Here is an 8598-nt window from a genome sequence, read left to right as displayed (position 1 = left end):
GCTGATGTGGAACAACCCATACCCAATGAGAACAATCAGATGAACAAAGAACCAGAAGCACAGGAATTAAATCCACAAGATCTGATGGACTCGCAACCAACAAAGATACCAGAAACAATGGATATCAGTGGATCCAAACAACTACATACATCAGACAACTCAGATTCTGATAAAGACAACCCTTGACCTAAGGCTAACACTTTGGCTTGCACTTGTATCATTGATGCCGACTCAAGGGGAGTAGCACAAGGTTGAGAAGAAAAAAGGGAGAAAAGCATGTTTTTTCTCCCCATTTGTAATTTGGCGAACTCCTCCTCGCTAAGACCAAAGATCTTTCTTTTCATTTCTCGTAAAAGTACCATATTTTTAAATAAAATAATAATAATAAATTATTAATCTCTTTCAAGGCAGGACTATAGATTTGCATTTTGATCACCATTGACCACTTCAAATTATAATGTTTAACTTGAAAACAAATATTTATTTTTCAAACATTTGATTGGACCATAACTTTGAAGGCCTTATTGCAGCCTTTTTGCCATGTGGATAACTCAAAATTTTTTTCCATAATTCCTGCATGTAGTTGCAATATTTATGCCATGATTTTTAAATATTTGTACAATGATTTTTCATTGTTAAACTTCTTAGTAAAACAGACTAAAATTAAAATCCATGGAAATAAATATACTTACTAGGATGTTGTCTTCAATGTGTTAGCATGTAGAAGTAAGAGTGTAAATGTGCAAACTTAGTAGTGGTTACAATAATTAAAAATAATTTTTTTATTTCATTCTCTAGTAAATTTTAAGAAATTAATTATTTTTATAATGTTTAAATGGGGTAGAATTTTAATTATGTGATATTTTTTCGAAACATCCAATATATTGAATGAATAATCTAATTTTTATCTAGGATAAATGTAATTATTAAATAATTTCTATGAAAAATCATCATATTATTGATAAATAAGGAATGGAAAAAATATTTTTTTTTATAAAGATAATGATTAAAGAGGAAAAAGTGAATTACGAAATTTAGAAACAAGTTCGTTAATATAATTGTTTGTCTAGTTTCGTTAAATTTGTTGGTATCCTTCCAAAATGCATGGATCTCCAAGTTTCTGTATGTTTTCCTTTTAATACGAACATTTCATAGTAATAAATATTTTTAATACGAAAAATGCATTATCTATATCCAATCAGTCTATATTCACGAATAAGATTATGGTGTGGTACAAATATTATATGCTCTATGGATATATAGAATAAAGTTTTGTGGGATTGAGAACAAAAAAATATTTATGTTTGTATTGAGTATTTTCATTTTCTTTTTTTTTGTGAATAGTGGCATGTCTCATTATGTGTACTTAGTAGTTGAGATTTATTTATAGATTTTCTAATTCTGTATGGGAGATAACCTTTGTTTAACTTTTATTTGAGTAAATCATTTTTATTTGTATTTAAGTATTTTTAGAGTGTGCATTCAATTCCTACTTTCTCCATTATTTTTCAATTCTCCACTCTACTTCAATTCCTACTTTCTCCATTATTTTTCAAAGTTATCATACAATGTATGATCATTTTTGGGAAAACCATAGAAGCATTTGAAAAATATTGTTTCTTCGTCTCTTTTTCAAAACACTAAAAGATTATGAGATGGTCAATGGTTGAATGCTTATGCCAAAAGAAAACCCAGAAAAATCCCTCACAATTTTCACATTATTAGTCCCTTACTAGGCAAGAGTCTAGCATCATGTTAAGTGGCATACCAAATTAATCAATAATATGTAATTGTGCATTGTACTAAACAAGTTGTAATTCAAATCTATATGAATGAGACATCCATTTAGTTGTATATGCACATAATATAAATATGATTTGAATAATTCCTACCAAAGTTACTACTTAGTAACTTAATTACAAAATTTTGGTGTTTTTAAGGAAAATATAAATTTTAAAACTTTGTCATATAAATATGAATAGAATTGTTCTTTGTAAAACAATTTCATAGAATAACAATTTTATGTTAACTTACATATATGAAAAATATATATTGATCTTCTCCATATTATCCTAGTATAAGTTTAAATATTTTATAGTATGTTTTATATATATATCATGCTAGTAGATTTTATATGCAAATTTTGTAGCAACATAATCCTTAATTTTAATGTCAAGGACTGTGTTTCCCTACAACACTTGTTTATATATAATTATCACCACATAATCATATTAATAATACAATATATATGTTTAAAAATCTTTAGCATGTTCAAAGACAAACTTATTCTCATAATATTTTCTCAAATTTTAAAAATATAATATAAAGTATTATATAATTACATATTTTTTCTATATATTGAAGTTTAATCCTTAGTGATAAAATCTTATTATGGTTTGATTTTTCTTCTTCTATCAAATAAACAAAATGACTTCAACCTAAATTGAAGTGAGTTACAGAAGAAAGATGAGCCCCTTAAGGGTACTAAGCTTGGAAAGGGAAACATACAACCTTATCCTACCTTACACTACCCTTTACAACCTTCATATTTCCTTTATCACCCTCAGAATGCTCACGGGCTCAATCTTGCAGCAAAACAGGGAAATCTTGTAGCATCTTGCAACAATCCTGTAGCATTTTCCAGCAATCCTGTACCACCGTGTAAAATCCATCCAAAATTGAAAAGAATTGTCCTTAAAGTTTGATTTTTACTTCCAAACCCTGAATAATATCCCTTAGGCTCTGAAACCATGATTTAGGAAGACCAAGGACCACTTAGGACTTTCCTTTTTACTACTGCAACACATTTCAGCAATTAAGGTTAGTAGATAGGTTCATGAATTGAATGACATAGTGATTATTTTAATAATTACCTTATGAAGCACCTAATGAACTATGTTACTAAATATAATCTGTTATGCTCTTAACCTGCAAAAGGATACCCAAATACAGAATATGCGAAGAAAAGATACCCAGAACACAGAATAGCAATGATTTTATTATTCAGAGAGTAATGTTCACTTGCCTCTTCGAGGGGGCAACCTCCAATAGAGCAGAGCTCGACTACAAAATAAGACACGATGCTCCTCGCAGGGAGTCTCTATTCTTTATATATGACTCATACATGCAATACCACGGGTCAATACCGTGGGTTTTATTAATACCATCTATCTAATACTATGGCCCATTTGCAACTAACTGTGGTTTCGTCATTAATTGCGGGTTAACCACTTACAATTATTAATATGGGCTTTATTGACTCTTGACTATGACATGATCCCATTACATAAATAAGGGGGTTAGGGTGGGACCATAACATAATCTCTTTAGAATGTAGTGATTAAAGTTGATTACATGCTCTTTTCCTTATGCAAGGTAGATTAGGTTTTGATATATGTTTCTTAAGCTAGGGTTTCTATTTCAAGCATTGTTATTTCCTATGCATAGACTAGGTTTCCTTGTAATGCAACATTTACATTCTACAAATAGATTAATGTTTAAACTTTTGCAAGTAGTGTAGCCTTTACATTCCTGCAAGTAGTGTGGATGGATCTGAAGTATAAAATAAGTAACATGTGAACTGAATATCATCGATGACAACGCCTCTCTAGTTCTACCCTTCATTTTTGGGAATCTACGAAACTATCCCCAATCTCATTGTCCCCGATCAATCATAACCATTTCGTGGATATCTCCTGCATGTATCCCATTACACTTATACAACATGTATCTCCACTTTATCGTAGAATATATATATGTTTTTTCTAATGTTCCCTCAATGTTTTTCTCAATGTTTTTTTTTTCTAATGTGCCCCCTATCCACACTCTCAATGTTTGTTTTGTTTTTTCTGATGTGCCCCCTATTCACACTCTCAATGTCTCTCTTATATACTCCATTATACTCTTATTGTTTGTTTTTCCTAATGTGCCCCCTATTCACACTCTCAATGTTTCTCTTATATACTCCATTATACTCTTATATATTATATTGAGATTTATGATTTTAAAATGAATATTTGATCATGTTAAAATTCTAAAACCTCTTCTAACATTAGGACTACTTATTCTCAATGTTTCTCTTCACTCCCCCTCTTATATACTCGATTATACTCTTATAGATTAGATTGAGATTTTTTATTTTAAAATAAATATTTGATTACACTAAAACCTTCTTCTAACATTAACACTTCGAGAATTTCAAGGTGATGATGAATTATATATATATATATTAGATTGAGATTTATGATTTTAAAATGAATATTTGATTACCCCAAAACCTTCTTCTAACATTAACACTTACTTTGAGAATTTCAAGGTGATAATGAAGTATATATATATATATATATATATATATATATATATATATATATATATATATATATATATATATATATATTATGGTCTTAGTAGATGCATTAAAAAGAATATAATATTATATTTTGTACAAAAATTAATATACAATTGTTATAAAATCTCAAATTTCACATTCACACACACACACATATAATTTATTTCTTATTTTTCATATTCTTACACCATATTCAAATTAGTTATAAAATTATTTTAATCATATCTCTCAATAAATTGATTATTGTTATTCTATATGGATTAATACTCATGTGTCATGAAAAATGAGCATTCACTTACAATCACCTATGTTTAAAGTACATCGATGTTGTTTTTGAAGACAATAATAACTTTTTGCACAATATATAATACAACAAAAAACTATTTATTTTGAATCATACCTCGATAAATTGATTATTGTTATTCTATATGTATTGCCACTCATATGTCATGAAAGATGAGCATTAACTTACAATCACTCATATTTAAAGTTCATCAATACTCCTTCTGAGGACAAAATAACTTTTCTCACTCCATATAATACAACAAAGGCTATTGCATACCATATTATATTTTTGATAATGAAAAACATTGTGCATATTTTATGTTATTTAAAAAATGTCGCTCTCTATAAAGAGGAAGAGGATCTCATGGAAATTTTATAAAAATACTTTTAAATAAAATAATAATAATAAATTAAAGTAACCACTTATTAATCTCTTTCAAGGCAGGACTATAGATTTGCATTTTGATCAACATTGACCACTTCAAATTATATTATTTAACTTAAAAACAAATATTTATTTTTCAATATTATTGAAAAATATATTTTTCAAACATTTGATTGGACCATAAATTTGAAGGCCTTATTGCAACCCTTTTGCCATGTAGATAACTCCTCAATTTTTTTTCCATAATTCCTGCATGTAGTTGCAATATTTATGCCATGATTTTTAAATATTTGTGAAATGATTTTCAGTGTTAAACATTTTAGTAAAACATACTAAAATTAAAATCCATGGAAATAAATATACTTACTAGGATGTTGTCTTCAATGTGTTAGCATGTAGAAGTATGAGTGTAAATGTGCAAACCTAGTAGTGGTTACAATAATTAAAAATATTTTTTTTATTTCATTCTCTAGTAAATTTAAAGAAATTAATTATTTTTATAATGTTTAAATGGTGTAGAATTTTAACTATGTGATATATTTTTCAATGAATAATCTAATTTTTACCTAGGATAAATATAATTATTAAATAATGTCTATGAAAATCATCATATTATTGATAAATAAGGAATGGAAAAAATAAATTTTTTTATAAAGATAATGATATAAAGAGAAAAAAGTGAATTATGAAATTTAGAAACAAGTTCGTTAATATAATTGTTTGTCTAGTTTTGTTAAATTTGTTGGTATCCTTCCAAAAAGCATGGATCTCCAAGTTTTTGTATGTTTTCCTTTTAATACGAGCATTTCATAGTAATAAATATTTTTAATACAAAAAATGCAGTATCTATATCCAATCAATTTATATTCACAAATAAGATTATGGTGTGGTACAAACATTATATGCTCTATGGATATATAGAATAAAGTTTTGTGGGATTGAGAACAAAAAAATATTTATATTTGCATTGAGTATTTTCATTTTTTTTTTTTTTTTTGTGAATAGTGGCATGTCTCATTATGTGTACTTTGTTCTCAATTTTTTTTGTTTGTAAAGTATATATTTTTATGTATATAAATTTTAATTTAGATGTATTAGTAGTTGAGATTTATCTATAAATTTTCTAACTCTATATGAGAGATAACCTAATTAAACTTTAATACGAGTAAATCATTTTTATTTTTATTTATGTATTTTTATGATTAAATTTGATAATATATATAATAAATTAATGTTTTTATTTTTAAACTTAGAGTAATTAGTTTGTACTTTAATACATAATCGTTTTACTATACACAATTCGTTAATGTTTTCAACCTTATTCTTTAACTAAGTCTATAACCCACACAACAACTATATAAAATTGTTGTTGTCACTATTTTTTTTGTCATTTACTATTTATAGAATAGATAACATTATTCTTTAACTAACTTTGTAGCTCAAACAACAACCATATAAAATTGTTGTTACTAATTTTTTTTTCCATTTATTATGTATATAATGGAGCGCATTCATGCTCATGGTTATTTATTTTTCTAGACAAGAGTTTCAATAATAACAATGATATTACCTAAGAAGAAAATGTCACCATTTTTTTCCATTGGAAAAATCTCAACAGATCAACCCTGAAGGGAATCTTTTTTCCTAGTGATAACATCTTATTATGGTTTGATTTTTCTTCTATCAAATAAACAAAATGACTTCAAACTAAATTGAAGCGAGTTACAAAAGATATATATATATATATATATATATATATATATATATATATATATATATATATATATATATATATATATATATATTCCTTTCACTTTGTTCAACTATTTTCTCTTTCACATGTAGTTTCTTCAATGCTTCTCTCATAACAAGTTACTAATTGGATAGTTATATCATGAAAGAATATTTAATTGTAAAGCATATTTTAAATGCTAGAGCCAAAATAATATTATATTTTGAGTCAAGTCCCATTTGGACTTTTGAAAGAAGAAAAAATGAATTTGAACGTTTGAAAGTTTTGGCGCTAATTTTGTCATGTTGGCCTATATCCAATTCAAGTTGGCCTAGGAAAATTCAAACCCATTTTACCTAGGCATAACAATATATAAAGGCATCTCAACCTCCCTCTTAAGCCACCAATTCACACCCTGTTAAGAAGAAAGTTTATGGGCATCCTAGTGAAGATCAAGAAGGACAAGAAGGAGAAAAAAGAAGGATGAATTTGATATCTTCTCTCTCTCCCAAGATCACACATGTGGATTGACTCTCTCTCTCTCTCTAAAGTTCACATATTTTGGCTAGTTTCTGTTGTGGGGGCCAAAATTTCGACATAATTTCCCAACGCCAAAATTTTTGGATTCTAGCAGTTGCAAGACAGTTGAAATTCTTGGTTAGATCAAGCAGAGCAAAGTGCTACAATAATTTTGGGAGGCTTGACTTGGAGCGTATGACTAGGTGTGACCTAGTTAATGAATAGTAGGTCTAGGTGTGTCTCTTGTGAATATAATAATTTCTCTATTGAAAAGATTGTTGGGTTCTTCCACTTGTGGGTTTTCCTAGGGTAAATCTTGTCTTCTCTATATGCATTGTGACCTCTATTGTTCTAGTATTTTTGTATGGTTGAATTTCTGAAGTATAATTTTTGAATGATATAGTAGAATAATTAAAAGATACATTAGAGAATTTTTTAGGTCTAAAATTAGCCTCAAAACAAAAATGTACAACCAAAACTAACTTTATAAGAACCAATATAATTCAAGATGATGATGTCAACCATGGGGGACAATTAACCATTTTTGGAGTAAAAGGGTAAAAAGATTAAAAATAAAAATAAAAATAAAAAAATTTCTCTTTCAACTCGTATTTTCAACTTATCTCCCTATGGTTTTACCCAAATTCGAGTGGGAGCACTCGTTCGATGCAGCATTTGATCCCTCATCTAATGATTACCCATGTTGCAAACTTTTGATCGACCATCCTATACAAAAAATGAAAAATACATGAAAAAAGTGATTGCAATCACATTTTTCATATATATCTCATTTTTCATGTAGAAAAGTTCATCAAAAGTTTGTAATATGGGTACTCCTTGGATGAAGGATTAAATTCTACATTAAATGAATACTCTCGCTCAAAATTTGAGTAAAATTGTAGGGAGATAAGTTGAAAATACAAGTAGTTTTTCCCTCTAAAATTTGATGATGTAATCTAATATTATTTTATTATTTCCAATATTATTTTATTATATTCCTTAGGAGACTCATTTTAGACCTCAAAATTTCTCTAATGAACATCAAAAGTAATTATTAGTTTTTCAAAAATATTGTGCTAGTCTCTATTACGCCTAGAAAATTTAACAACCCCCCCCCCCCCCCCCCCCATAAATCTATTCATGTTTTTCCCAATACTCCCCCCCCATCCCCGTTCATTCTTTTCCCACATGTTTTCACCCACATACATCCCCACCCTCATGTCACCCTTCATGAAGGTGGGGATGGGGATAAACATTGGGAAAACCATGAATACAATTATATTCATGTTTTTCTCGATGCTTCCCCCCACCCCCAATTCTATTCGTGTT

Source organism: Pinus tabuliformis, chromosome 1_2, assembly GCF_031772625.1.
Source record: "Pinus tabuliformis cultivar Carrire ecotype Pingquan chromosome 1_2, CPIR1, whole genome shotgun sequence".
NCBI classification, from domain to species: Eukaryota; Viridiplantae; Streptophyta; class Pinopsida; order Pinales; family Pinaceae; genus Pinus; species Pinus tabuliformis.
This window is presented reverse-complemented; position numbering follows the sequence as displayed.